At 43.9% G+C, this 27257-nt stretch overlaps 1 long non-coding RNA gene across 1 annotated transcript; it reads left to right on the top strand.

Moving 5' to 3' along the window:
* The first annotated feature begins 283 nt into the window (after nucleotides 1–283).
* LOC135295949 (uncharacterized) lies at nucleotides 284–27257 on the top strand. Its single transcript, XR_010357987.1, has 4 exons — nucleotides 284–429; nucleotides 23999–24246; nucleotides 25470–26766; nucleotides 26903–27257. It is a non-coding gene; the product is annotated as an uncharacterized LOC135295949 (long non-coding RNA).

The raw sequence follows: 27257 nt of genomic DNA, 5'->3' as shown, positions 1-27257 counted from the left end.
TTTCAGCACAGATGACTCAACTACTTTGGAAAGCAGCAGAATAGCCATCAAGAGCTATCAAATCTCTAACAAATGAGGATTTTTTTAATGGCTCATGGGTTCACCTCCCCACATCTAAACAGTAATGCTTTAAGTTGCAGATTAGTGTTCCCCTACCAGCTGTGAGAGGAGTCATGTGGATCAATCTCCAGAGGTTGTTCAAAGCAGCCTGAACTCAGAGCTGAACTTACTCATCTGAACACAAAGTGATTTATGAGGTAGTAAAAACGAGGTCATAAGCTGTCGTTTCTACTTTCCCTCTCCCAGGACCATCTGAGTCTGGTCACTGAGGAGCTTGGTGCATCCCAGGCAGCTGGGCAGGCAGGCAGCCATGGCTCAGAGGTGATCGGCACCCTTCACTCTGATACAGCAAAGTGTTCCAGCACAGAGGTAAGAGCCACAGTGGGCAACAGGGCAGAAAATGGGATTGGGTGCTCCTGAAGATTTATTGGGTGTGGCATGTCCATGAAACGCAGTTATATTAATCTTGCTATGGACTATAACAGCACATCCCTGCTCTGGGGAGATTCCAGAACTGCCGTAAAACATCACAGAAGTAATTCTGATCTGTTTAGGCTTGTATTCCTGAGTTTCACCTCAAGGCCTTGATATTGCACCTGCAATGATTTCCAGCAAGCAGGGGAGATGCACTGCAAACATAAGCTGTTTGAATAAGTCCTCAGCAGCTCCAGCTTTAATGACTTATTCATGAAAATAAATTGGCAGATGACAGGCCACCATCTCTGGAACAGAAAGGTTGCAGCTTTAATTAAACTTTTTAATTGGCATGGCCATCTCCTCCCACCCAGAGCAGACACTGAATAAACATAGAATGTCACTGCATCCTTCTTATGAACAGACATGGAGCCATTTCAGAAAATCAATGACAATGATTAAGAGAGCTTTCATCCCTTGCTCCTACCTACGTTTTGCTTTTCACACCAAGTGTATTGACTAAATGTCTCCTCCTAGAAGGTTATGTGTGCAGGCTTTCAGCAGACAGCACCAGCAAAATTTCTTGTTAGAGGCAGGCAATATTGCTCAAGTTCCTAGCTTGCACCTTCCTTGGCTTTTGCAGAACAAATTCTGTGGGGTCTGGGCATGGTATGAGCCTGGCAAGAGATATGCTGTCCTCAGAGATCTTCTGGTCCCTAGGACAGACTAAAAGTGGTCAGGGATGAAGCGAATTTTGCCTGCATGGGGAGCCAAGCAGTAGGAGAGGGCATATGGCTTCTGGTTGAGGACAGAAGCCCCATCTTAGTGTTTCCTTTCACTATCCTGTAAGCAGAAAACATCCTCCTCTGAGAGGTCAGACCAGCCACTCTACCATCCCACAGCTCAGCCAATATGGCATTCAGGAGGCTGTTGCTGTGGTCTGAAATGCCAGTAAGAACACCACATCCAAATGTGTAAAACTCTTGAGAACTGATGGGCTTGTTGGCCCAGCCTTACCCATCCACTCCAGCTACTCTGCAGTTCTGGTCATGTTCAGGTCTGGGCTTGAGTCTCAGTGTGATACAAAGCAGATGGAGCTCAGTGACAAGTCTGGCTCCCAGATAATCACACTGCTACAGCAACCTTCTTGAAGAGCTGTTTCCTGTTTTGCTTAAAATCAGCAGCCAATCCAGATTAGGAACTTTTACCGTAAGCAACAGTATTGTGTACATACTGCAATATTTCTTGAATTTTTTTTTAATATCTTAAAAAGTTTTATTTTTTTATCATAGTTTTATAGATAATTCGTCACATAAAGGCCTAGGGAGAAGAATCACAAGAAGTACTGGTGAAATATGTTCCAGAAGCTCCAGCAAGGGGCAGAACAGGCTTATCTCTTGTTTCCTTGCATGGGTTTGAATCTATATCAGGTCAAGTTAAACAAGCCTTCACCTCCTCTCCCCATAGCTCCAAAGAACACAGATTGCTGTAGTTGACTCTACACATGCAAGGCTCAGAGCCTGGGCAGCTAGTGACAACCCAGCCTATCACTGGGCTGCTGCTGGCCAGGTTTGCCCTTCCAGCCCATCTCTGGAGCAGAGACTGCTGGAACACCTTTCAGCCCATCAGCTGAAAGGTATTCCTGCAGTGACTGATCTTAGACCTTAAAAAAAGAGGTTTACACTGTGTTGCACATGAAGATTCTGCAGATAAGTGCATGAGCTTGACTGGCATCAGCTGTTGGATGGTAATTCATTGAACTTCTGCAACTCAGCTATGTGTCCTAGCACTGAGGGGTTGCATATATGTATATGATGTAAATATGTGTGTGTGGAAGTGTCTATCACAAAGTTACAGAGGAGCTGAGGTTGGAAGGGATGTCTGGAGATCATTTAGTCCAAACCCCTGCTCAAATCAAGGCCAGCTACAGCAGGTCATTCAGGGCCATCTCTTGTGAGGTTTAGAATGTCTCCTAAGGCTGGGGCTCCACAACTTCTCTGGGCACCCAGCTGTGGTGGCAAAGCATAAAGCCAGGGCTTTAATGGAAGCTTCATGGCCTCTGCAGCCCATTCCACCACTGTGGATGGCCAGGACAAAGTGCTGCCTCTCTGCTGCCCTCCAGTGAAGGGGCAACTTTTGTGGTGTAAATACACTGCTGAGAAAACCTGCACATATATGAACATATATGCAAGTTCTCACCTCCAAAGCTATCAAAGTATTCAGGAGTCTTTATGCTTTTGAAATCCATCATGCCTAAAAGACCTTCATAGTTGTGGGGACTATTTGTAAGGCTCCAATCACTGCAGCCTAAATGTCCTTTGTTCTTAAGACCATTTTTCCTTATAGTGGCCCAGGATATAGAAAGAAGGATTTAAATTATTTGTCCCTGTCAGAGATACTTCAGTGACATGGACAGCAACTTGCTTCACCTGAGCCCCAGACCTGAAACCTCAGTTTGTCTTCCCTCAGTTCATCCATTCCAGTAGCACGTTACAAATTGGCAACTTTAGAGAAAGGGAAGCTAGCACATGCATAGGGCTTCAAACTGCAAGTATTAGAAATGGATTCAAGCTCTTGGATCTAAATACCCTGGATCTGTATGCAAACTTTGCAGCTGATGCCTAAGAAGTGGGAAGGATTTGTAAATTGTGTCTCAGGAGACATCTCAGAGCTACTGATACTCTTAGTGGAGGATTTGAATTGTGCTGCTGATTTTGTCATCGGGTCATGACTAAATAACAGATAAAAACTAAACTATGCAAAGTTATGACTATTGCTTGTGGGGGCTGAATGACTTGGCCGAAAGGCAAGTGTCCAAAGGAGCACTGAAACAGAGCAGCTGCTGTACTGCTGCCTTTCCCCCTCCTCCTCCTCCTCCTCCTCCTCCTCCTCCTCCTCCTCCTCCTCCTCCTCCTCCTCCTCCTCCTCCTCCTCCTCCTCCTCTTGCTTTACTGCAACAGTTGGAGCTTCTCAACTGCTCCCCAAATCCCTGAGAAGCTGTGAGAGCACAGGAGGTACTGCGAGACACAATAATTCAGTTTTTCTGCCTTTTGACATGCAAAGGCCCTTCTCCAAGTTCTCTCACATGGGTATGTATTTTGTATCCATCTGCAGGCTTTGTGTGCTGCATATAAATGGAATCATAGAATCAGAGAATAGTTTGGTTTGAAAGAGACTTGTTATTTTGTGGAAGTTCTGGGGGTGGGCCCTACATCTCTGGGCTGCCTTAGAGAGGATATACCCATGGATGCATCCACAGAGGCTGGATGAGTGACAGTCTGATTGTGCTGGACAAAGTGTAAGTGTTCAGACAAGGTTTGGGGACAGCTGAGCTCTGGGGGTTAGGGATCTGGACTGCTCTGCAACAGTGACTTTCTGTCTAGCAATTTTAGGGCTCTGACCACAGATTTCTTTTTTTAATTAATTTTTGCACAACTGCTTCCAAGTAGCTGAGAAACCTTCCAGGACCTGCAGACCACAGTTGAAAAGCATTGGTGTAATAAACAAAACACTACTAATAGTTGAGACAAGCAAGCATGGAAAAAGCAGAAAGAAGTAAATTGGCTCTGCAGTTATTAGCCAGAGCAATTACCACAATTTCTTGCCTTCTAAACCATCCTCAAGCTTCAGTTCATAACACATGCTATGGAACTCTTTATTTTAATTTACTTTTTTTTTTTTTAATCATGTTTTAATTCCTAACAATGTGTGTGAGGCCAAGTGTCTCAGGAAGCCACATGCTTACACAGCAATCCAGGGAAAAGCACAGCAATTGGCTCTTGTTTCCCTGAGCAGCTGTGCCTCATCTGATGTGCACAGGGCTGTGGTCAGTGTGGTAAATAAAAGAGCTCAGTGGAGGGTAGGAACCATTAGGCTCAGCATCACTTCTGGTGGTCATTATTGCCAGACTTTCCTGGAAATTTAGGAAGAGAAGAAGCTGGACTGGAGGTCCTTGTGGGTCAGTGAGGCCAGTCTCTCAGAAGGCACCAGCCTCTGCTGTCACAAGTCACTGTGTCCCACATATCCCCAGATGTGCAGCCATCACCTCCCAAGAGGTGATGAAACCAAGATTCGCTCCTGCATCCAGTGCTCTTCCTGCTTCTCCTGCTGTATCTGAAGCACTCTCCTCCAGTCATTAGAACTACTTTTAATTTCAAGTCTAAAGTTTTCTGTGGCTGGCTGATACTCATTTGTACTGGTGCCAACAGTGGCTTTAGCTTACATGGGTTTTTTTTATCCTCTGGTGTGTATGTGCTTGATGTATTAATAGACAGCACAAGTTAATTGCTTCTTAGCTTTTGTTTTGTCAGACTGAACTGGCCAAATTCACTCAATTTCTTCTCACTGGACATGTTTGCTGTTCCCTCCAATATTTCTTCCTTGCATGCCATCCATTTGGGATGGCTCTGGGCTAGAGGAGGCCATGATTAAACACTTTTTTTTCCCGTAAAACATTGTAAAGGAGCAAAAGGATGCTTTCAGCAGCCTCTTTCCTGATGCAAGCTGTGACTGTATTTGCTATCTGGTGCACATTTCGTGTTTGATCAGCACACTCTACTTTACAATAAAACACTGTTATTTCTTAGGCCACATTTATGGCAAGCCGGTACAGTGAGCCAGGGCCTGATGGTGAGGCATGGCTCACATCCATGACTCTCTTAATCTCCAAACCAGAGTGACCTCATCCCTACAGCCCCTTGGAAGCTGTCCCTGGCCGCTGCTAATCCCCAAACCATGCCTGGGCATTGTCTAGCAGGGAATTGCTCAGCCCGTCAAACAGTGCCAGGAAGCACATAAACATTTATCCTCGCCGATGATCACGGGGCAGTTCATAAACCTGCCCTGGCTCAGTTTAATTAATTAGTGTAGAGGGAGCCTCAGTGCATGCCAGGCACTTTGAACTCTTCACTCCAGGTCTGCTGATCCAGCTCTCCAATGCAGTGTGTTTTTCCTTTCTGCTATTCCCGATTCACCGATGCCTCCCAACCCTGTATTGTCTGCAAATATCATTAGCTCTTTCTTATTTTTTGTTCCAGAAGAAAACTATCTAAAACTGGCTCCAAGTCATTTCACCCATTATGTCTCCCTGGTGCTATCATTTTCCTTTCAGAAGAACCTGTTGTGTTTGTTCTTGGCTGTTTCCTGACAGATCTTCAGCTCAAATACAAGTCCCTGCTTCTTCCAACACAAACAATGATTTCCCATGTGGCTCTTTTATCAGAAGTGTTGCCGAAGTCCAGACAGATTAGATCTAAAGCATTTCCCTTGTCTAAAAAAGCCCATGGAGAACTTTGTTTGCTCTTTTTTTTTTTTCCTTTTCTTATCAAGTTAGTCTGACTCAAGTGACCTTGGTAAATCCTGGATTTATTTTTATCATATTTTGTCTTTTACTACCATGCTTTCAGGTGTTCCTTCAAAAATAGTTTGCATGTTATCCAAACATCCAAAAAACATATTCAGGCCTTTTTCTCTGAATCCATGTAAATTCAGTCCCTAAGTCATCTGTGTCACTTAGATATCACAGCCTCAGGAGGTCTGAAATTTTCCCTGCTGTGTGAGCACCTTCAAGAGGTGCTATTTTAAGATGATGGGCAGAAAGAAAACTCAGAGCTAGAGCTACCTCAGTGCAGTGTGGGAACACCCAGCCTCACTTGTGCCAAGCTAAATATCCAGTCGTGGCAGAAAAATAAATCACTTGCATACTAATCCCCTTCATAATTAACATTTAGGCCAATGACCCTTGTTTCTCCATGGGGGTTTTGCAGCTCTGTGCCTGCCCTGCTGACCTCTGTCAATCTTCACTGCCCCAGTCCACTCACATCTGAGTGTGCAAAGACAGATGTACAAGGACCTGCAGGGCCAGCACTGACACTGCACAGCACAAGGCCCAGCTAGGTTGATGTGAATTTTCTGGAACACTCATCTCAGAATACAGTTTGGTCAGGACCTGTGGTCGCCTTTTTAAGGGATTTGGTTGCTATCCCTGGCAGCTGTGACAAGTGCTGCAAGTGCTCCTGCTGTATTTATTTCAAGTCTTTTTTATTCATGTTACACCTCTTTCCTGGCAAACCTGTCCCTCAATCAGTACCTTTCCACAGCCTCCTTTGTGTATATAAATATATATATAAATAATGTATATGAACCTATATATCTATCTATGCATATGAAATCAATGTATTTCCAGCAATTCCCTGTCTCCTTTTTTGCCCAGTTTAATGCACACACAACAATAATGCAGGAGTGTCCCAGCAGCTGCAGACAAGCTCCTTCCCCAGTCTCCATCAGGCTCTGATCCAAAAGTCTGCTGGTCTTAATCTGGGACAAAGGAGCTCTTTCCCTATTTAGCTGGAGGGTAGCTATGGCAACATGGCACAAAGACATCTCAATAGCTGGCTAAGGCCAGACCAGCCCCCTGTCTAGCAGACAGACATTGCTTGCTGGCACTTTAATTCTGCTGCCTTTTTTTCCCCTTTTTTTTGACAAAAGGAATGTTTATTACCAAAAACTGGGCCCCTGGCTCAGAACGTCCAGTAGCTGGAAGTGAAAGCAAGCACTGCAACTCCCTCGACAAATGGGATATTTCAGGGGATGTCCATGAATAGGTCTTGTAGTGGGTAATGAAAGAAGCAGTGGTGAGGGAGGGGAGGAAATGAACGAGCAGAGACTGCAGCAGCTGAAGAGAAGCTCGGTGCAGGAGACGGGAAAGGGCGCTCTGATTTATGGCTTGTCTGTCTGGGAAAGTTGCACTGATAGAGCTTTCCTTTTTTGTCTCAAATGTGCTGCCTGTGGCCACACACAAATTGTCTCGCATCCTTTGGTCCCACCTTTCAATGGAAATGCTCTGTTCTTTTCGTGCAAGGGCTGTTTCCCTCCTTTGTGTTGTAAAGACAAGGGTGCAGCCACAGCAAATTGCTGCCAGTACCTACCAGCCATCGATGGCCTTGGGGCTTGCCGGAGGCATGTTTGGGAAAGCTTTGGGGAAAAATGGCCTCTAAATACCTCACAGTTACCTGAAGATCTTTTGGGGAACACCAGCACAGCCACAAAGAAACTTCACTTCCATGTCCCCACATAAAGCTCCACTCCTGCACTATCCCTTTGATATTTTATCTTCTCTCCTATTTTGAACTTCTACATTTTGGGAGATGACTCTGGGAAAATCAGGCACTGTTTCAGCCTGTCACTAGAGCCCTCTCTGCTCTTGCCATTGCTCTGGCCAGAGTGATCCCAAACACACCAGTTCTGAAGATCCAAGGCAAAGGGCAGTGCAGATGCCTAAACCAGTAAGCATCTCTTTCTTTCTCCTTCTAGACATTGGCAGCATCCCTGCCTCCAAAACCCTGGACTAGATGATGCCCAGGCTGCACACATGGCCTGGCTGTGCAGTGAGGGGGACAGCCATGGTACGTGGGCCCTGTGGCCCTTATCTCCCCCAGCATGTGCCTCAAGCAATCCCACACAGTTATTAAAGAAAGCATGGGGAATCTCCTGCTCCATCCTGCCCCACAGTGTTTCCAGCAGCAGCATGGCCAGGAGGTGCTGTCCCTTTGACCACTCCACACCCAGGCAGGCTCATTTCAGCGGCCATTGGTGTTGGCTGATGGCTTTGGGGCTGTGGTGTCACTGCTGGCACACGCAGGCACATTTATCACCAATTAGTTTCCTTAAAAGCACCACGGAGGCTGCAGAGCCACCAGCCCCAGCACAAGGCCATCTGTCTGGCGTTCCCAGCCCTGTCACCTCCCGATGACAAGTACCTGGAGAGTGGCACAGCAGCTGGTGCACGGCAGTCACCGCTGCCAGCAGGACAGCTCTGTGTGCTCCCAGCTCCACCTGCCCTCCCATCACACGTGTTAATCTCAGCCCGAGGCTGGGAGGGAGTTGGCTGTGCTGCTGGATCAGCCTCACCTGACCGAGCCCCAGCCCAGCCGGAGGCTGGAAGCAGCAGGCAGGGAGTCCAGGAGCTGCCTCGTGGCTCTCTGTGCCCTGCCGAGGCAGGCAGCACCAGCTGGCAACCAGCCTTTGCTGCTTATGTCCTGCACTGACACATCCAGGGTGTGCAGAATCCTCTCTGCTCACTTGCAGGACAATTGGAGGTGTTCAGAGCATGGCTGTCACCTCACATGACCACCAGTTCCACTCAGCCTCATGCAGGTGTGGTGGTGATCCATGGCTTGCTTCTGAACATGAGTGCAGGAGGCTCAAAAAAACCTTAACATGATGTTAGCAAACAGCTCATGTTTTATGTTTGCTGCTGAGGAAGGTAGCAGCAAGCTGTTTGCAAGGCAATGATCAGCCATCAGTCAAAAATATGCTAATATATTAGACTGGGTAATTTATATTTCATCTACGCTCCTCTGTATTTCCATAAGTAACCTCCCTCCTGCTATTGAGCCCAGCAGACTGTACTTACCTGAAACAAGGAATTGATTTAACTCCTTTAAAGGGAAGAGTTGGCTGCTGCCAAAAATCTGACACTTTTTTGGTTCCTCTTGGCAAGCAGCACTGGTTTTGGGACCAGTGGGGATGCTTGTGTGTACATCCATGAGAGACTGCTGGCACTTTGGGTAACCTCCTGCTTCTCACAGTTGCTGTGGTGCTCCCTAACCCTTCAATTACCAGTTCTCTGGGCCTGCCCTCTGCTCTGCCTCAATAACTCAGCACCATCTGCTCTGGTAGAGTCACACTCCAGCTTTCACCACAGTCTGCCTGAGCCATTTTGGAGTGCTAATGCCATTGAAAGCCACTCATTTGCTTTTCTGGATGAGGGTGCTCAGCAGTCTGATGTGCCCCAAAGCTGGGGTGAAGGGAGGTAGAGGAAAGGGAGAAGGACCCTCATGACCTGTCAGCATTGACATGACCTTTTCTAGCTCCTCAGCTTGCTGCTTTGCCCTAGGCACATTACTGTGTGGCATACAGGTCAGGATATTTTTTCCTGGACAGCATCAATATACCTGTTGTGGTGTCACTGTGGTGTCACTATTATTTTTCTCTTTCTTCCTATGGGACCAAGACCCACCTTTCCTGAGACCTTTGCCCAGCAGCTTCAGCCAAATTTGATGCAGAGGCACTGAAGGTGCTAACTTTCAACAAATTCCATGACTGCAAAGCAGCAGGAGAGAGAGAGCAATGCTCTGGAGAGGGAGAATCAATGGGTGTTTCAGGTTGCAGGATACCAGAAGGCAGGCTGGGGTCAGGGGCACAGACACCCACAGGAGGTGTGTATTTGTGCCTCCTGTCATCCTGCAGGGTCCCACAGCCATGCTGTGTCCAGTACGATACGTGTCATCACTCCAGGGTCTGGTCCCTGGGAATGCCAGGAGGAACGTCCACAAGGATTGTCCCAGGTGCCTGTGGGGATGGCAGAGAGACACTTACATGCTGCTTTTTGGGTGATGAGATGTGTTTCCCCCCACTCCTGGCAGATAGGAGTGTTTCCAGCAGCCTGGGACCCCTCAGCTGAGCCTCCCGGGGTGACCAGGGACAGAGGACACTTGCATTTTTTACCTTTATACATCAGACACCCAAGGAATGACATCAGTATGACTTTGTCCAGACGGGGTGGAGGCTGGATCCCACCCTCCACAGCACTGCTGGTGAAGAAGCCCAGCACAGAGGGAAAGGGAAGCTGGAAGCTGCAGCTTGCTCCCAGTTTGGGCATGTCTTGAGTGCAGACCTCTTCCTTTCCAGTGGCCTGAAGAAGGGAAGACTGCAGCGAAGACTGCTCTTATCTAAAGGTCGGCAAAGAGGCAGCTGACAAATACCTCTGTCTTTGACCTGTCACTGTGCATATCACACAGATGCTGAAATAATCTGCCTGGGGTCTGCTGGGGGGGTGTTTGGAGGGGTTCTGATGAGTTCTAGAGACACATGCATTACCTTGTGCTAAATGCTATGCTAAAGGCTCCGTTACAGCCTTTTCCTCTGCTGGTTAGATGAAAGGGGAGGGGAGAAGGAGGTCTGGAACTTGTAGCCCCAAATAACTTAATGGTCATGATCTGTACTTTGAAGCAAGATAATAAAAGATGTCTTTTTATGCTATTCATTTCAGGAGCCTTTACTCTTCAGCCAAGATTTTTCTGCCTGCTGGGAATGGCCTGATGGAAAAAGTTTTAAAACTTTCAGAAATCCCATCTGAGACTTTTACTTTGTTCTTTACCTCTGAGGTTTATGTAGCATTTCTATGGCCTTATATATCAGACAGGACAATAAACATCAAGAAACTCCAGGTCCCACAGGGACCAAATTGCCAACTCAAGCTCAGCTGGTCTCTTATGAGTACCAGATGCTGCACCAGAGCAGTTTAAACACCAGAGAGCCCTGGAAAGCCATGGAGAACTTATCCCTCAGGCTCTGCCTAACTCTTGAAGGTGCTAAAACCCAGTAGGAATGACCAAATTGAGCATCCAGCAACAGGCCTTGATGGTGGTTTGTTCATCACTGCTAGCATATACTGCAACATCTGGCTTTGAGTTCTGGAAGAGATTTAGGGAGCTTACACATACATGTGAGGGCTGAGCCTTGAATTGGGGTTTGAAATGCCCCAAGAGACACCAAAATGAGACATTGCCAGGAATTGTCTTTTAGGTATCAAAGATAGGAGTGTGATCATGAGGCAAATGTCAGCTACAGCAGCAGCCCCAGCACCCTGAGATAGCCAGGGAGGGCAGGGTCACACGAGCAGGTTTGGCTGCAAGGTGGACTGAACCCAGCTAAACTGACATATCCAGGCACTACAGGAAGGAGTTCTGGTTCTTCAGAAAACTCGTGGTAAAATCCTGAGTTGCTCATGCAATGCAGGAACCTCCACAGATAGGCAGCAGCTGTGGAGATATCTGCAGAGCTGGAGGTCAAAGCTAGACTAGGTCTGAAACTCCAAGTCTGGACTTGTACACATTTTATCATGGTTTTCCCCTATTTCTCTAGTCAGTTGGAGGTTAATGCAGACCATCTTAGCTCTCTTCCAGACATATCACTATAATAAGCTGTTCAATTTTTAATGAAGTCAAGAGACTGCTTTCCTAAAGACCTTCTGAAAATCAATAGTGCTCTTTACAGTGATACTACTTTACAATGGTAGGTCAATAAGGAAGGAAAATGCAAAGCCTCTGGGGGCAAGGCTGCCTTCTTACCTGAAATGATGAATTTTATGGACAAAGTCCAGTTAGACATATGAATGATTTGAGGATGTATCACCACCACGTCAGTTGTTCTTTAGAATTACTGAATTGGTGGTTGGCAACAATTAATTATTCAGAGGTCAGAGATGGTTTAGTTTTTTCGAATTTCAGTACAAGATCATTACTGGCCTGAATTTCTTATAGCACTTCCTATACTATTGGGGGTTGTTTATTATTATTATTATTATTATTATTATTATTATTATTATTATTATTATTATTATTAGCATTATTAGCATTATTAGCATTATTAGCATTATTAATTTATTATTATTATTATTCTGCAAAAAGCAGTTGGCAAATAGGAACACTAAGGCATCCTTTAGGTAACCTGTTATTAAACCTGACCATCTGTATTCGGACTTGTCGTGTCAGGATAAGTAATCATGTGGGAAAAAAAAAAGGAAACTGTGTGGTAAATTCACATTAGTAATAAATGTCTTTGTTGATTAGTTCAGAAATGCTTTGTTTGATTAAAAAGTCAACAACTAAATTAATCTGGACCCAGTATAGGAATTCATGTAAAACTCTTACTATATGTGTCTTCTTTGACTTCAGTGAGATTGAAAGAAGTGCCTGAGGTTTTTCCTTAATTTGGAGATTTCCCAAGCTGAAGTGTATATTTGTGAGCTCACTCATGCTGACCAAAGCACATTCATGCTGCCAACATTTGGACATCTCTGCTAGAAGTGATTTACTGGTGTTCTTTACACCTTTAATGGGGAGAGCTGGGAGCTGCTGAGCAAGGGTGCAGAAAGCTGGATCTGCCTTCCTGTAGCAACCAGCCTCCCTTCTCCAGCCCTTCCCAGCATTCTGCAAACTTTGGGATTTTCTCCACTGCTGCTATTGAACAGTCTTGGCAGCTCTGGCGCCTTTGACTCATCTGTGTTTACTTGGTCTGCCCCCAGTGTGGGGGGACGTGTGACCTTGGAAAAAAAATATGCTGGACTTCTCTCCATCCCACCCCCACTTCCCTTTGCACCCTTGGGCAGATGTTGTCTGCACTTAATGCCTTGTCAATACCAAGAGGCTCGAAGCCTTCACAAGCTATTTTAAGATTTATCTTACAGACTTCCTGATTTTCCTGTATTTCTCTCTCTAAATATCTTATCACCATTTTAGGTAAAAGTCTGTCCTTCTGAACTTTGAAAACAAGGGCCCAATAACTCTGTTATTACATTTTTTTCAGTTTATATTTTCTCTTGTATCATTTCTGCAAGGAAAAAATACTTCTCCTCTCCTAGTGACATTAATCATAAGTTTTTGTATATTTTTGGTAAATCCTGCTGTCCAGGGAACTGGGTCTTATTTTTGTAATTTTTCTACTTCTGTATTTTGTAACTTTGTGGAAGTTTTATTGCCCTTTCACCTTGCTCCTAAGTTTTTAGGTGAGAATAGGTATCACACATTCATGGGTCACCCTGGAAACTGAAATGACAAGGTATTAGAAGTTGAATTGAAGGATAACATTGGATCTGGGTGCTTTGGATTTTAACCCAGTTCTGGCAGAGTGGGATCAATAGCCAGGAGCAAAACACTCAATAAATCCGTCTAGTTTCAGCTGTCTTGGAAATGGGAAGAATTTTTGCCAATCTCCTATTGCAGCTCATTTCAAACATAAAACCTTGGTCAGTCTTGGTTGAAGGGCACTGGAGAGATCTCAGATAAAAATGCAGGTGGGCCCAGGTAAAACACTGTGCAGGGAAGAGACAGTGAGACAGGAAATTCTCTGCTAATGTAGCTCAAGGACACCAATGTGGCAGATTGTACCACAAGTGTTCACAGGGGAAATAATAGGAAGAACGAAAGCAAAGTAAAATGAAATTTCTGTGATGCATTTGTTTCACACCAAAATCATCAGGTCTTTCCTTGGTGACATTAATATGGAATTTCCTTACTTTAACACAAAACCCAGTTTCAATACCAAAATAGCTGACAATTCAGCTGATATCTACATCTACGCTGAACTTCAAAAAAGCAATGTTTTCTTTTAAAAGATCCTTATTGGTTTTTTTTCACTGAGCTTGAGATGAGGTTTCTGGAGATGAAATACTCACAGTGGATGTGCAGCCACGTCTGAGAAAGGGATTAAGCATTGCAATCCTTCCCACAGCACTACAGTATGGCATAAAGATAAAGGATTCTATATCCAGGAGAAATCACATTTATCTTGCAGTGACAAGCAAGAGTGAGAACAATGCTCTTTATTTTATGCAGAATCAACCCCTTCTTATCTCCTTTGCAAAATACTTTCAGTGGCCAACTGGGCTGTGTCCTGGAAAACCATATTAGAGGTTAATTAGTAATGGATTTTTAACAATAGTGGGGAAGACATGCACAGGAGAGAAAGATCAGGCAGTTCAATTGAATTATTATATTTCCATAGGTTTTCAGATTGAGAACTTTATGCTTTTGATTAAATTATTATAATTTATGTGCTTTACAAGTAGCAATCTTCTCTGAGACATTATTTTCTTTTGACCCATCTCCATATAGAATTATTTCCATGGTAACAGTTTGAGTGATTTGTGAAACAAAGTTATGAAGTTCCATTACTATTGGGATAAAAACCTAAAATTTTAAAACAAAAATGCAGCAGATTTTGGCTTTATAAATGATAAAGAGCAGCATCTGAAGGACTCACATTTCTATAAAGAGGAAATTGAAACTTGATCTTTCATTATCTCTTTGCAACGAAAATGTTATCTTCCAAACAGGGTTATAAATTGCTATCATTAGACCAAATAAATCTCATGTTTATCTGTATTTGAAAGTATCTTTGAAAGTATGGGGCTTACAATACCCAATATTTCTCTTGAGTCAGAAGACTGATAAATCAATGCATAATAACTATTATTTGGTATCTCCCTGGAATTTCCTCAGTGCTTAAATGTTTAAATCAGTTAAAGGTTTTAAATTTAAGGCACAAATTAGAGAAATTAGATAAGCCATGAGAGGCAGATGACAATCACCCAAGGGTAAGTGAGGGATCAGCTGAAGCGTCCTTGAAACATTAACAATCATCTTTGAGTGCAAAGTGAGGGTGGAAGGGCAGATCCCAATGGGCCAGAGAAGAGCAAACAACAGAAGGAAAGGGAGAAGGTTGTGGACAGAGAGAAGCCAGACCAGTCAGACTTTCTTTGGTACCTATCAGGATTCTGTGAATTATTTACAACTTTATAAGCACCAGCAGGATAAAATGCAAATACAACAGAAGTAGATTTTTCAGGAACAAGTCATATGAGTCCAGCCTTACTCCTTTCTTTGACAGGATAACAGGCCCCAACAACAGGGGAAAAGTAGCTGCTGTGTTGCATCACGACTTCAGAAATGATTTTGTCCTGGCTAGATGATGTTCTTACATATTATCTAACAGAATGTGAAAGAGATTAAATCATAGCAAGGTGGGTACTGAGCTGCTTGGCATATGGCACTGAAGGGAAGCTGTGAATATTTTGCTCTCTAAAAAAATTTGCAGTGTTTTTAGTCAATTTTTTTTCACTTTGAGTTCATGGTGGAGTAAAGGATGCACTTTCATTTGTTGAGGGATGAAGCCTCTCAAAGGAAGTTTTCAAAGGTACTTGAGGTATGCAGGGCTCAGAGCAATCTGCAAGTCAGGGGAAAAGCACAGCCAGTGAAGGTGAATGAAATAAAATATTGAATTTGGGAAGGGGGGATCAAATATGCAAATACCAAGGAGGCAGCAAAACAATACACCCTCCCGAAACCCAACCAACCAATGAACCAACCAACCAACCAGCCAACCAACTAAAAAACAATGCCACCCCAAACATCCCCAAGCACAAATTTTTATTAGATAGAGGATGAAATGTGAAATACAAGGGAAAATGCACTAAATAAAAGGGAAAATGCATTCCAGGTTGTATTGGTATCACAAGCTGTGGTTTTGCTCTGCTCTTTGTTGATGAGTCTTGGGTTTGCACACTAAATTCAGCTTAAGAAAGGTTGGCTACTGTCCAGGATGGGCAGCTGTGACAGAGGTTTAAGAACTATGAGTCAGGAGGATTGGCAGACAACTTCCTCTGGAAAAGAGAGGAGTGAGGGGAGAGGAGCATGCAGAAGTCTCTGAATGTGGGATGGAGGGCAGCAAGGGAATTTTTCTGTCTGGCTGGTAGCACTAGGCAAAACATATTTGATGGAACTGCCACAAACAATATTTGTATGAGATATTAGAGATATTAGGAAAATATTTCTAACTATAGAATGCTGAAGCTGTGGATTGAGAGTCCTGGAAAGTTCCTGAACCTCTTTTACTGTGGATCATACAGACCAGGTTAGATAAGTCTTCGCCAGGGAAGGTCTAAATATGTTTGTTCCTGCCTTGAAACTGGCTAAGAAGAGGTAAGTGCTGTCATCTCTGTTGGATGGTGCCTGCATGGGAAGTCACCATGGGAAGATGCATCTGGATGATGTTCTCCCCTTCTGTCTGAAAGTTTTCTTCATGCCCATGGGATGCTTTCTTTTCCAAGAAAAGAACACGCCATCTGTTTCCACTCAGATGTCAGCAGAAGAGATCTGGAAGCAGGAGAGGTACCAGGAGCATGTTTTAAATCCCAGGTAAACAGTCCTGCCCTGGTGAAATCCTCTTGATGCAAGATCCCTGACTACACTATCAAAGAGTGTCTGTGCCTCTCACAGCTCAGTTCCTACACCCACAGGACACTGTCTGTCCTGGGCACCAGCCAGACTCATACCTCAGAAAGACCCTTTTATATATATATATACATACATATCTCAAAAAAGACCCTTTTAATGTACAGAGTTGTCACTACCTACCTGCTTTGGGTATATGTTTATGTACCTGCTTACTTTGCTGAACAGAGCCCAAAAGAATAGTACCAGGAACAGAGTCAAATTTGCCTGAAGGCTTCCCAAGGCACTTGCAAGATTTACCTGGAGTTTCATTAACAAAAACACCTCCTTCAGCTAGGCAGGCTCTAAGCCTCTAATCTGATCCCATCAATAAACTGCTATCAAGAATCCTGTATCACAATGCTGAAATTGCTTATTCTTATGCATTTTTACACTGCACTGTGCCCCCAGGGCAGAGCGACTGCTGGGGCAGAGCAGATTTTCCTGCTGAAAGGTAATCAAGGTTTATGCCAAGGGCTCTGCTGGGAACATGCACACTGGCTAATCCCTGACGTTAAGCAACAGAAAACAGAACTTCCTGCGCAGCCCATTTAATCCAGAAGATGAATTTCATTCTGGATGGTTTCTCTTTCTCAAATCGTGATGGATAAAGGAAGAAGTGTTTTATCAGATTGTATTGAACATCACTCTCTTCTACAATTTTTAGAAACAGACACCACCACATTCACAATGGATCATTTCTTCTTCTAATATGTTTCTTGCCTTTTTTTTGGTAAATTTTCAGGCCTGTCTAGGGATTCTTTTTAAACTCTAATCCTCTAATCTCAGTGTGATAAAGTTTCTCTTAAAAGCTAGCTTGGAAATGCTCTTAAAAGTTGCTTGGAATGCATACAGGCTTTCAAAAGAAAAAACTCATGCTTATGTCTTCTTGCTAATTTAGATCATGTTCTCTGTGCAAGAAGGCTTCAGCCAGGACAGCTGAAAATGAATCAGGGAAGTGGTTATTCTAACCACTGCTAAACTTTCCTGTCTTGTGATAATAGGAAATTAAATATTTTTAGGGGGCAAAAAAGTTGGCTATGTGGAAGAAATAGACCAGATTGGTCTTAATAAGGTCTTGTGTTCATACATTATTTTGCACTTTTCAGGGTGCAGAAAATCCATAAATAGTTTAATTTGTATTCCAGCAAGATGCACTTGTCCCATCAAATTTTGGAACTGGCTGTGTTCAATCAAAGCTCAATGGCTTTGAAAACACCAAAATAATCTTCTCCAGGGACACTGCTGTCCTGGCTTCTGCCTGCTCTGGGTCAGCATGTTCCACTCCTTCCCACGGGGAGTCATTAGGGACAATGTTCTCTGCCAGCATCTTGGGGAACAGGACACCTCCCACTCCGGGCTGCTCAAACACATAACTCCTTACCCAGCTGTCTTCCTGGCTAAGGAGATTAAGTATGTTAAAGAGGTTTCTGGGAAGCAATGGGTGCAGGTCCCTGGGACACACAGGCACTGGGATGTTTGCTGGTAGGGGTCCACACATTGCTCACAGACCAGAGGTGTCAGTGGGCTTTGGTGTCAGGGCCAGGCATTTCCCATCTGGCAGGGCCCTTGCCACCCCAGCCTGCCACTGGGGGTTGATCATCTCATGAAATCCCATTTTCATTAAATAAAAAGAGCCTACTTCAGACTCATTTTTTGATTTTCAGCAATGGTTTTACCTCCATTTGATTAATGTCACAGCAGAAAGCCTTGGATCTAGTCTTGATAAATGATAAATGAACACTCTCACTGGTCAGAAGACCAAGGTGAAGCAGCCTCTCCTGAGCCTCCAGCTGAAGTACCAGAGTGAAAACCAGAGAGCACCTATGTCTCTAGTCCCTTCCACAGTATTTTTAAAAGTCATCTGGCTGCCCAGGTATGAATACCACTGCAAATAAGCAGGCATGTGGCACTCCCTAATATCAGCCTCTGGGCCATTACTGGGACTTGCTCCTGCCCAGGGCTGCAGTGCAAAGGCAGGTGAGAGCCTGGTGCTCTTCATGTCCCAGCCATCCCCTGTGTCCCTGTCCCTGCAAGCACAGATGCCTTGGGGAGGCTGAAAATCACAACTGCTCCCAGCACTGGCAGCAGCAATACCCCTGCATCTCTGCTCCAACCACACTTGGCAAGGTTTGTCCAGCTCCTACTGCCCTTTTGTTCTTTCTTATTACAAGGCTTGACCTGTTTAGGGCCAAAGGATCTACAGGCCTTTCTCTGACTTAGGTATTTTTAGGCTTTGAAGTTCAGTGGTGATCCTTACCTCCTCCTCATATCTGAGTTCTGTCCTGTTGAGATATGAGGGAGAGCCTGTCCTTCCTTCAACTTCAGTCATCACCTCCTCATTTTAGAGGATAACAGTCTCATAAACAACATAGACACTTAAGTTTCAATTTCACAGGGAAGCTTAATTTTTGTGCTGTGACAGCTGAAGATTGAAAGAGAAGAGGTCCACAATCAATTCATCAATTTGGAAGTGCCTTCACCCATCTTCCCTTTGTTTGCAATACTTAGTTAGGCATATTAATAAGTGAATAGAAATCAAACTGTTCTCAGACAGGCTGGGCCATCAGCTCAATAAGGACAAAGTGTTTAATTAAAAAGAGCTCAGTAAGGTGTTCTCAAAGAGAACACTTTAAGAACAATTTAAAAGAAAAAGGGCAACAAACCACTATCCATGCCAATTGCAAGCCAAAACCAATCACAGTTTGCAGATACTGGTTTAATCACTAACTGAAAGGACTGTTGCTCTGCAAATCTCGAGGCAGGAGCTGTGTGGCTGTTGTGGGATCCAGTCCAGTCTCACCACCATAAGTCCCACTGCCAGCATGCTGTCTGTGAGCAAGGAGGGCACAGGGCTTCTTCTTGGCATGAAAAGTGTCACACCTTCCTTCTGTGCCTCCCTGAGCCCAGAAAGTAAAGTACTCATCTTCACGGGCAATTTAGCAGGGTGAGAGGCAGCTCTGCCATCCTCATTCATTAGTACTGTGGTTAGTGCACACCATTCTGGGGACAGACACGTTTCTGTGTGCTGCTTTTTGGGAGGATGCTTTGAGTTGTGAGGCCTTTTCCATAAATAGTCAAGGCCAATTCAGCCCTGCCAGACCATTTCTGGTAAATGGGACACTGGGTTTCCCATATTCTGAGGGCGGAACTGGAGCGTCACACGGGAAAGCGCCAGGCACCCGTGTGTCTTTGTGCCACTTGTGTTGGTTTCAGCAGCGTCTGTCTGGGTTTAAATAAGAGCCTTTCAAGGCCAGAATTTAAATGGAGCATTTATGGCTGCTTTGTCCCAGCATAGTAAATGTTGGGAACTGTAGGTCCATTGCAGCAGCCTGGCTCGGCTGATGGGTTTTTTGTGCAGCCTAGATTTATGTGACCTTGTGTCCTGAGATCTTCTGTCTGTGGACAATATTTGTGGGTCTCCTGGGACACAGCAAGGCAATACTGCAATCACTCTGAATCCAGAGGTGGCAGCTGGCTCTTGGAGAGCTCTGACAGCTGGAGTTTGGTCACTGATTTTGCTTTGATGCTGTACAAAACCACCTGTTGTGAGAGACACAAAGCTGCCTGAAGCATATCCCTGTACAGTAATTAAATAGGTAGGCAAGGCTGTGCCCTCTTGGGACACATTTTATTTTCTCCTGAGATAACTAAAGATAAACTGCAAATTGTCTTACCAGAAGAGATATCCCTGTTGTTGGCCTCTCTATCCTTGTCCTATGGATCACAGTGGGACAGCACAACCTCCTACTAAGGTGACAGGGAAAGGGTCTCACCCCCCAGCCATGACAAGGCCGGTGTTTTCTCATTTTCCTCCCTCCAACCTCAGCAGGTTGAAGACATCCATCACTCACAAGCCTAGAGCCTTGTCTCCCAGCCTTATAACCCCATGGGAGTCATGGGGAGGTTTTTCACCTGAAATAACCTCATACTGTTGAGGATCAGAGCATTCCTGCATACAGAAGCTGTGGGTGGAAGTTTTGTGGAGTAGGGGACAAAAGAAGTGGAGAAAATAGAACAGACATTGCACTATGATGAACTCTTCTGACAGCCACACACCTATGCCAGATATGTATGTGTGGCTGCTGTTGAGGCCTGGGATGCAGGGGGACATGGAGCAGTGTCAGCAGCCTGGTATTATGTGTCACCTCCAAAAGTAGTCAGGATCCCACAACTGCTTATTCTATGAATTTAAGGCCAAAATTCAGCGTAAACTGCACTTTAGTTGCATTAACGACATTTTCCTTACGCCACTTCCAAAAGATCTTAATTTTCCAAACTGGAAATTATTTCCAGATATTAAAACACCTGTTGATATGCTTTTCCTTGGTGTAAATTACCTGTGAAATGAGGTTATTTAACTGGTGTAAAATAATGCTGGCTGTGTGCTTACATCTCAGGAGAAAAGAAGTCTGCAACAGCAAGGATAGCAGTGTTTTTTTTAATCAGGTGTTGTAACTTCTGGAAATGGTTGGCAGTGTTTGCTTAGAAATTGGGAAGGCATCAAATGATCCAGAACTAATCTAATTTGCATGGATATTTTACCTTAAATGCCACCTTGAACAAAATTACAATTCTGCAGAAATTTTTAGGAAGGCAGATAAGACGGAGAAAATGAAGACAAACAGAAAACAATACGTATCTTAAGAAGGTTGAATTACCCTCTGGAAGTTCTGGTTTCTCCCTCTACAGAGAGCTTGGCAGTACTCAGGTAAGCAGCTATGACTGTATACTTTTTAGCACCCAGTGTGCCAGGACTGCTGCTTTCTGAGCATGAGTGGCAATTGCTCCTCACTCTCTTGAATCCAATGTCTGATGGTGATGCGCTGAGATCAAGGCTGTCCCTTAGTTCTGTGCTGTGTGATGTTAATAAGACTTGGCTTAGTAAGTCCATATTGAAAGTTCAAACAGTTAAAGAAGAGGAAATGAGGCCCATTTGAAGGCAGGTAGCATATTTGAAAAGTCATGACAACAGCAGAAACTTACAGGAGGCGAAAAGGAAACAAAAGAGAGGATAAAGCATGTTGAAGTAGAGGGTTAGTCAAGGTGAAGGCAGTCAAACTGCAGTCGGCCTGATGAAAAGGGGATTCAGCCCCTCCTAGAAAATAAGGATTAGAGAAGAGTTAATCCTCTCACTGCTTTTTGAGTTACAAAAGAAGTTCTTATTTGCTTTCAGGTAGGAATGGGACTTGGCTGTATTCCTGAGGAGAAGCAGAAGAGATGGAGCAGAAAAGAGGGAACACTGCAGCTTTGCTGAGCTGCTCAGGGCTACCAGGCATAAGGGTGACTGCAGACGCATGTGTCTGCTGCATGTCTGCTGCACGTCTGCTGCATGTCTGCTGCACATTGCCTTCAGAGAGCTGATGCCTCAGTGTTGCAGGATGTTGTGTTTCAAAAAGGGCTGTGTGACACAGGAGCTCAGCTTCTCTGATGATCCCCAGAGATGCTAAAAAACTAAATTTCAGTTCTAAAAGAAAGAATCTGTCTATGAGGAAGAGGGTTCAATGAACAAATTACTATATGTTATGCTGCCAAATCTGTTTATGGCTATCTGAGGAAAAATGAATGACCTCACAAACATTTGCAATTGCAGATCATGAAGAAAACATTTCAGGATATGATATCCTTAAAGGAAAAGTTTGGCAATTGCCCAACGGGAATGTCTGGTCATTTGGGCCCACAAAAACTCCATATAGTAAATTTTCTGGAAAAAAAAGAGAAAAATGATTCTATTAAAAATGTATCCAGTTTTAACTGCTTCTGCCATGATTAATATCAAGCAGTACTCTATTCCTCCTGCAGCCAAAGAAAGGGTAAATGAATTAATTAAGAATTTAGAACAAAGGGGAAATATATTTAGGACACATTCCCCATAAAATAATCCTGTTTGGCTGCTAAAAGAGCCAGATGGGAGCTGGCACTTAACAACTGATCATCAACAACTTAATGCTAACACAGAAACACTCACTGCAGCTGTCCCAAATATTGCAAATCTCACTGCTGCCCTGCAAGCAGCTGCACATACATGGATGGCATTTTTTTAATATAAAAGACATGTTCTTCATGGTTCTGCCTCAGGAAGAAGACAAACCCACATTTGCATTCACTTGTGAGGGAACACAAAACACCTTTAATTGCCTGCCCCAAGGGTATAAGTATTCACCTACCACAGCACACAATGCTTTAGTTGATCTCCTTCAACAAATGAAAATCCTGGAAGGAGTACAAATCTATCAATACACTGATGATGTGTTGACAGAAGGTGAAGAGTGAGATTCAGTAAGAACAACAGCACAGGATATACAGAATAAATTAAATGACAAAGGGATAGAAATGCTTCTAATAAAAGACAACGCCCTTCTGAAGAGGTAAAATTGCATGAACCTGGTGGGTTGCTGGTCAGACTGCAATCCCAGATGGAACAGTTACAAAATTGGATGCTACAGCCACTCCTACTACTAAAAACAAACTTCAAAAGATCGTGGGTACTTTAGGATACCGGAGAAATGTTTCTGGATTTTTTTTTTTCTAATAGAAAGACCATTGCACAAATTAATGAGGAAAAAACAGACCTGATAGTCACAAACAGGCTTTGCAAATACTGATAGAAGAGTTCAAAACACATCAAGCACTAGGTCCTGTTCATCCCGGTGATCCTATAATTGTTAAATGGGTTTTTTTTTAACATGGGACTTATTGTAATATGTTCCAGAAAAGTCCACATGTACCCAAACAACCATTACCATTGAGTTCCACAGGATTGAAGGATACTGATAAGAGATACATTGATTGGGAAAAGGGATTATTATCTCTGACCTGAGCTCTTAAAGAAGTAGAAAAATTCAACAGCATCAACAGGTGCAAGTCCAAGGACCTTTTATCTTGTCAGTCAGTATTAAGAAGAGCAGTGCTTCACCAGGTGGGATTGCACAAGGACCAACAGCACACAGAAGGTTTGCATGTCTCAAGGATCCAATGGATATAACTGAAGGGACAACAAAACCTGCAAAATTACATAGCTCTGACCCCAGATATGCTAGCTTTGCAACAGCCATATAAACCTGGTCCTGTACTTGATGCTCCTGCATTTACATCAGACTCTGAAGTTAAAAGATGTATGGTTTGTTGGTATGTCAGCCAAACACATTGATGGTAAATGGAAGTACAGACAGTTGCTTTTAACATTCAGACAGGAATGAAAGCAAAAGAAGAAAGAATAGGAAATGCACAGGTGGGAACATTAAAAGCTGTATTGCTGGCAGTAAGAGAGAAAGAAAAGACAATATATGTTGACTCTTATGTAATCTGGGCTGGTGCCAGTGGTTGTGTCAATGGAAAACAATAGTTTGGAAGGTAAATGGAAAAGAGGTGTGGCAGAAGGAAGATTGGAAGTGATGTTTTTACAGGCTCAAACCCAATCAACCCACATAGGATGGATCAAAGCTCATGCCAATGGTCAAGCCTTCCAGGACAAACTAAAGGTGTTCCAACCCATCAAGGTCAAGCTACCCCAGCTGGGATTGTACCTATGACTCTAATGGACACTTGAGCACCATTAGCCTGGGTGGCTACACACTCTAATGGCCACCAACACAGAATCAGTTCATGGCTAATTCCCACGTTCTGAACTAAGGAAATTAACCTATCCCATCCAGCACAGTTGCCAAGGTATACATTGTTTTGTTTTACAGATCAGTGGCTGCTCCTGGTCATCATCCTGATGGAAACACCTGGAACACTCCAGTGGACAATATCCTTCAAACAGCCTGGAGGCTGCTGAAATGTGGACTTGCAAACACAACAGATCTCATGGGCCAGTAGGTACCTGCCTACAAGGGTCCCTCTACAAATTGGAGGTGGTGTTGTCATGCATCAGCACCCAGGGGAATGAACATACCCTGGTTAAAAACTGCTGAAACATCCTGATCTAGACCAACAGGTACAACTGAAAAAGGATAATTGAAAATCATTAATCACTGTCCATCATGATGTGGAAAAATACACTGTTGTCCTAGAGAGAGTGAAAAGGGAGAGAGAATGTCACTGCATGATGACTTGTTTGGATGATCCCCAACCACGATGGGCATTCTGAATTTATTGTTACACCCTGTTATTATAATATTATTATTAATCAGAATCTGGTTTCCATAAGTAATCATTTTTTATATATTTTATATGTAAGAGTGTGGTACGTAATCCAACAAATGAGGATACTAATGATTCCAGAAGTACCTAAATTAAAATAATAACAGTGTTTCTTGCCAGAATCAATAGCTAATTCTATAGTATGTTCCATTAAATATTATTAACTAAATTCTAAGTGATTTTTATAATAATTTTGTATGTAAAACTATAAGGTATGATTATAATATAGCTAACAATATTTCAAACTGTCTACCAATAAAATAGTAAAACCTAAGAGACTGATGTATTTCAACATATTTGGATGTTTTGGGGATGCCCAACAAGGATTCTCCTCGAGGTTAAGAGAAAGAAGCCTGCCCACGAGTGTTGATATTGGTGATTTACATCAATCTCTACTTAAGAGCAGTTTCTTATTGTCAGCATAAATATAATTGCTTTAATATGGTCCATCTATTATACACTACACTACTAGTACTTTTAGCTTTTATACTGTGTAGTAAATAATCCCAGTTGACATTTTTTTTCTAATAATTTTTCATAATAAATAATTCATTTTATGTAAATGTATCTCATAGGACATTTTTCAATTGGGATAAGAGGGGGGGAAGTTACTTAAACTGTTGACAAACTGAGAGGCTGAGATTGGGTCCAGCTGACCTCAGGCTCCTCTCTGAGAAGGAGTTAAGAAGGCAGAGGCAGGGGAATCCTCTCTGCACCCCGTGGCTCAGCAGCGGTGTTGTGGTGAGAGCAGCACAGTCCCTCAAACTGGCTGCAGGTGGATGTCAAGATGGGCCTTTTGGGCGGATTTTCCCATTCATACAACACCAAATATCACCTCTAGCTCACAGCTGATTCTGGGCTGCAATGTGGGCATAGTATGAGGAGCCAGAGGATGGTTGTGCATTTGTTCAAATCGCAGTGTGGATTCTGCTGCTGAGTAGCAGCTGGCATTTAAACTGTTGGTCTCAGTATATCAGAAAGAGTTTGTTATTGTGCTTCTTCCTTTTCCCAATTTAGATGACTGAAGGGTGCTAAAGAGCAGCTCATTGGTGTCTCTGCAGCTCACCAGCTCCAGCCTGCCCAGCATCCTCGCTTTTGAGCTTCAGGCACTGGCATGGGTGCAAGATCTATCAATCACCACAGTGCTGCAGAGAACAATGGAGATCTCGGCACAGCAGGAGCCAAAATGCCTGGAAAACAGTTGCTCCTTGTCCAAACATGCAGGCTGCATCCATGCAAGAAGTCAGACCAGCCAAGAAGAAAGTTTTGAGAAAGGGACAGGATCTGCATTAATCTTTATCTGATAGTGAGGGTTCCTGCTTTCTTGTGAGCTCAAATTTGGCATTAATTAAATGTACACCTTTCTCCACAGAAATAAGTACACTGATATACAGCATGGGATTTGAGTGCAAGCTGACAGGCCATGGTGGCTTGGGTGAAAGGTGGAGAGACCTGTGATGACAAACAGCCCTTGCATGCAGGACAAAAATCTGGGTAACACTGGGGAGCCACAATGATGGCCAAAATAATGTGTAAAACCCCAGGTTCCATTCTGCCCTCAGTCCTCTTGGCTTCTACAGAAATACTCCAGTACTGGTGGGCACCAAGTCTTGTGGGAATTCACTGCTTTTTTTCCATCTCTGGAGCTGGGTTGATAAGAAATTGCCTTCAAGAGAGGCCATCACAATACCTCAATACATTACTATTCCCTCACTGTGGGCTAAGAGTGGAGACACCATAACCTCCCTGGGCAACCTGTGCCAATGCTCAGTCAACCTCACAGTACAAAAGCGGTTCCTAATATTCAGAGAGAACCTTCTGTGTTTCAGTTTGTCCCCATTGCCTCTTGTCCTGTCACTGGAAACCACCAAAAAGAGCCTGGCTCTAACTTCTTTGCAGCCTCCCTTCAGGTATTTATGTGCATTGATAAAATTCCCTTGGAGCCTTCTCTCCACGCTGAAAAGTCCCAGCCCTTCCTCATATGAGAGATTCTCCAACCCTCAATCTTTTTCTTCAGCTTTTTCCAGAGTCTTTTTAGTATGTCCAGGTCTCTCTTGTGCTGGGAAGCCCACACCTGGACCAAGATTCCAGCTGTGACCTCACAAGTGCTGAGTACACTGGAAGGAGCTTGACCTGCTGGCAATTCTTTGTCTAATGCAGCCCATGGTACTATTTGCCTTCTTTGTCACAAAGGCACACTCCTGGCTTGTGTTCAACTTGGTGTCCAGCAGGACTCACAGATCCTTTCCTGACAAGGTGCTTTCCAATGGGGTGCCTCCAGCATATCCTGGTGCATGGGGCTGTTCCTCCTCAGGTGCAGGACTTCACATTTGCCTTTGTTAAAATTCATAAGGCTCCTGTTGGTCCATTTTTCCCACCTGCTGAGGTCTCTGGATGGCAGTGTGGCCCTGTGGTATCAGCCTCTCCTCACAGTTTTGTATCATCTGCAGACTTGCTGAGTACACACTTCCCCTTCATCCAGACCATCACTGAAGATATCAAACAGGACTGAACCCAGCATAGACCTAAACTCCCAGTCACTGCCTTCCACCTAAACTGTGTCGCCACCCTCTGGGCCCAGCCATTCATCCAGTTTTCAATCCTCCTTACTGTGTCTGCTCAACTCACCCACACATCAAGAGCTTGTCTATGGGATCTAATGTGAGACAGCATTGAAGTCCTTGGAGACATCCAGGTGGAAACTGTCCACTCTTCTTTCCTGATGTCCAGGCCAGTCATTTCTTCACAGGAGTTTGTAAAACTGGTCAAGCATGGCTTCCCCTTAATGAAACAATGCTGACTGCT

This window comes from Passer domesticus, chromosome 3 (genome assembly GCF_036417665.1).
Source record: "Passer domesticus isolate bPasDom1 chromosome 3, bPasDom1.hap1, whole genome shotgun sequence".
Classification (NCBI taxonomy): domain Eukaryota; kingdom Metazoa; phylum Chordata; class Aves; order Passeriformes; family Passeridae; genus Passer; species Passer domesticus.
The sequence above is the reverse complement of the archived record's forward strand: the minus strand, read 5'-3'. Positions and strand labels throughout refer to the sequence as shown.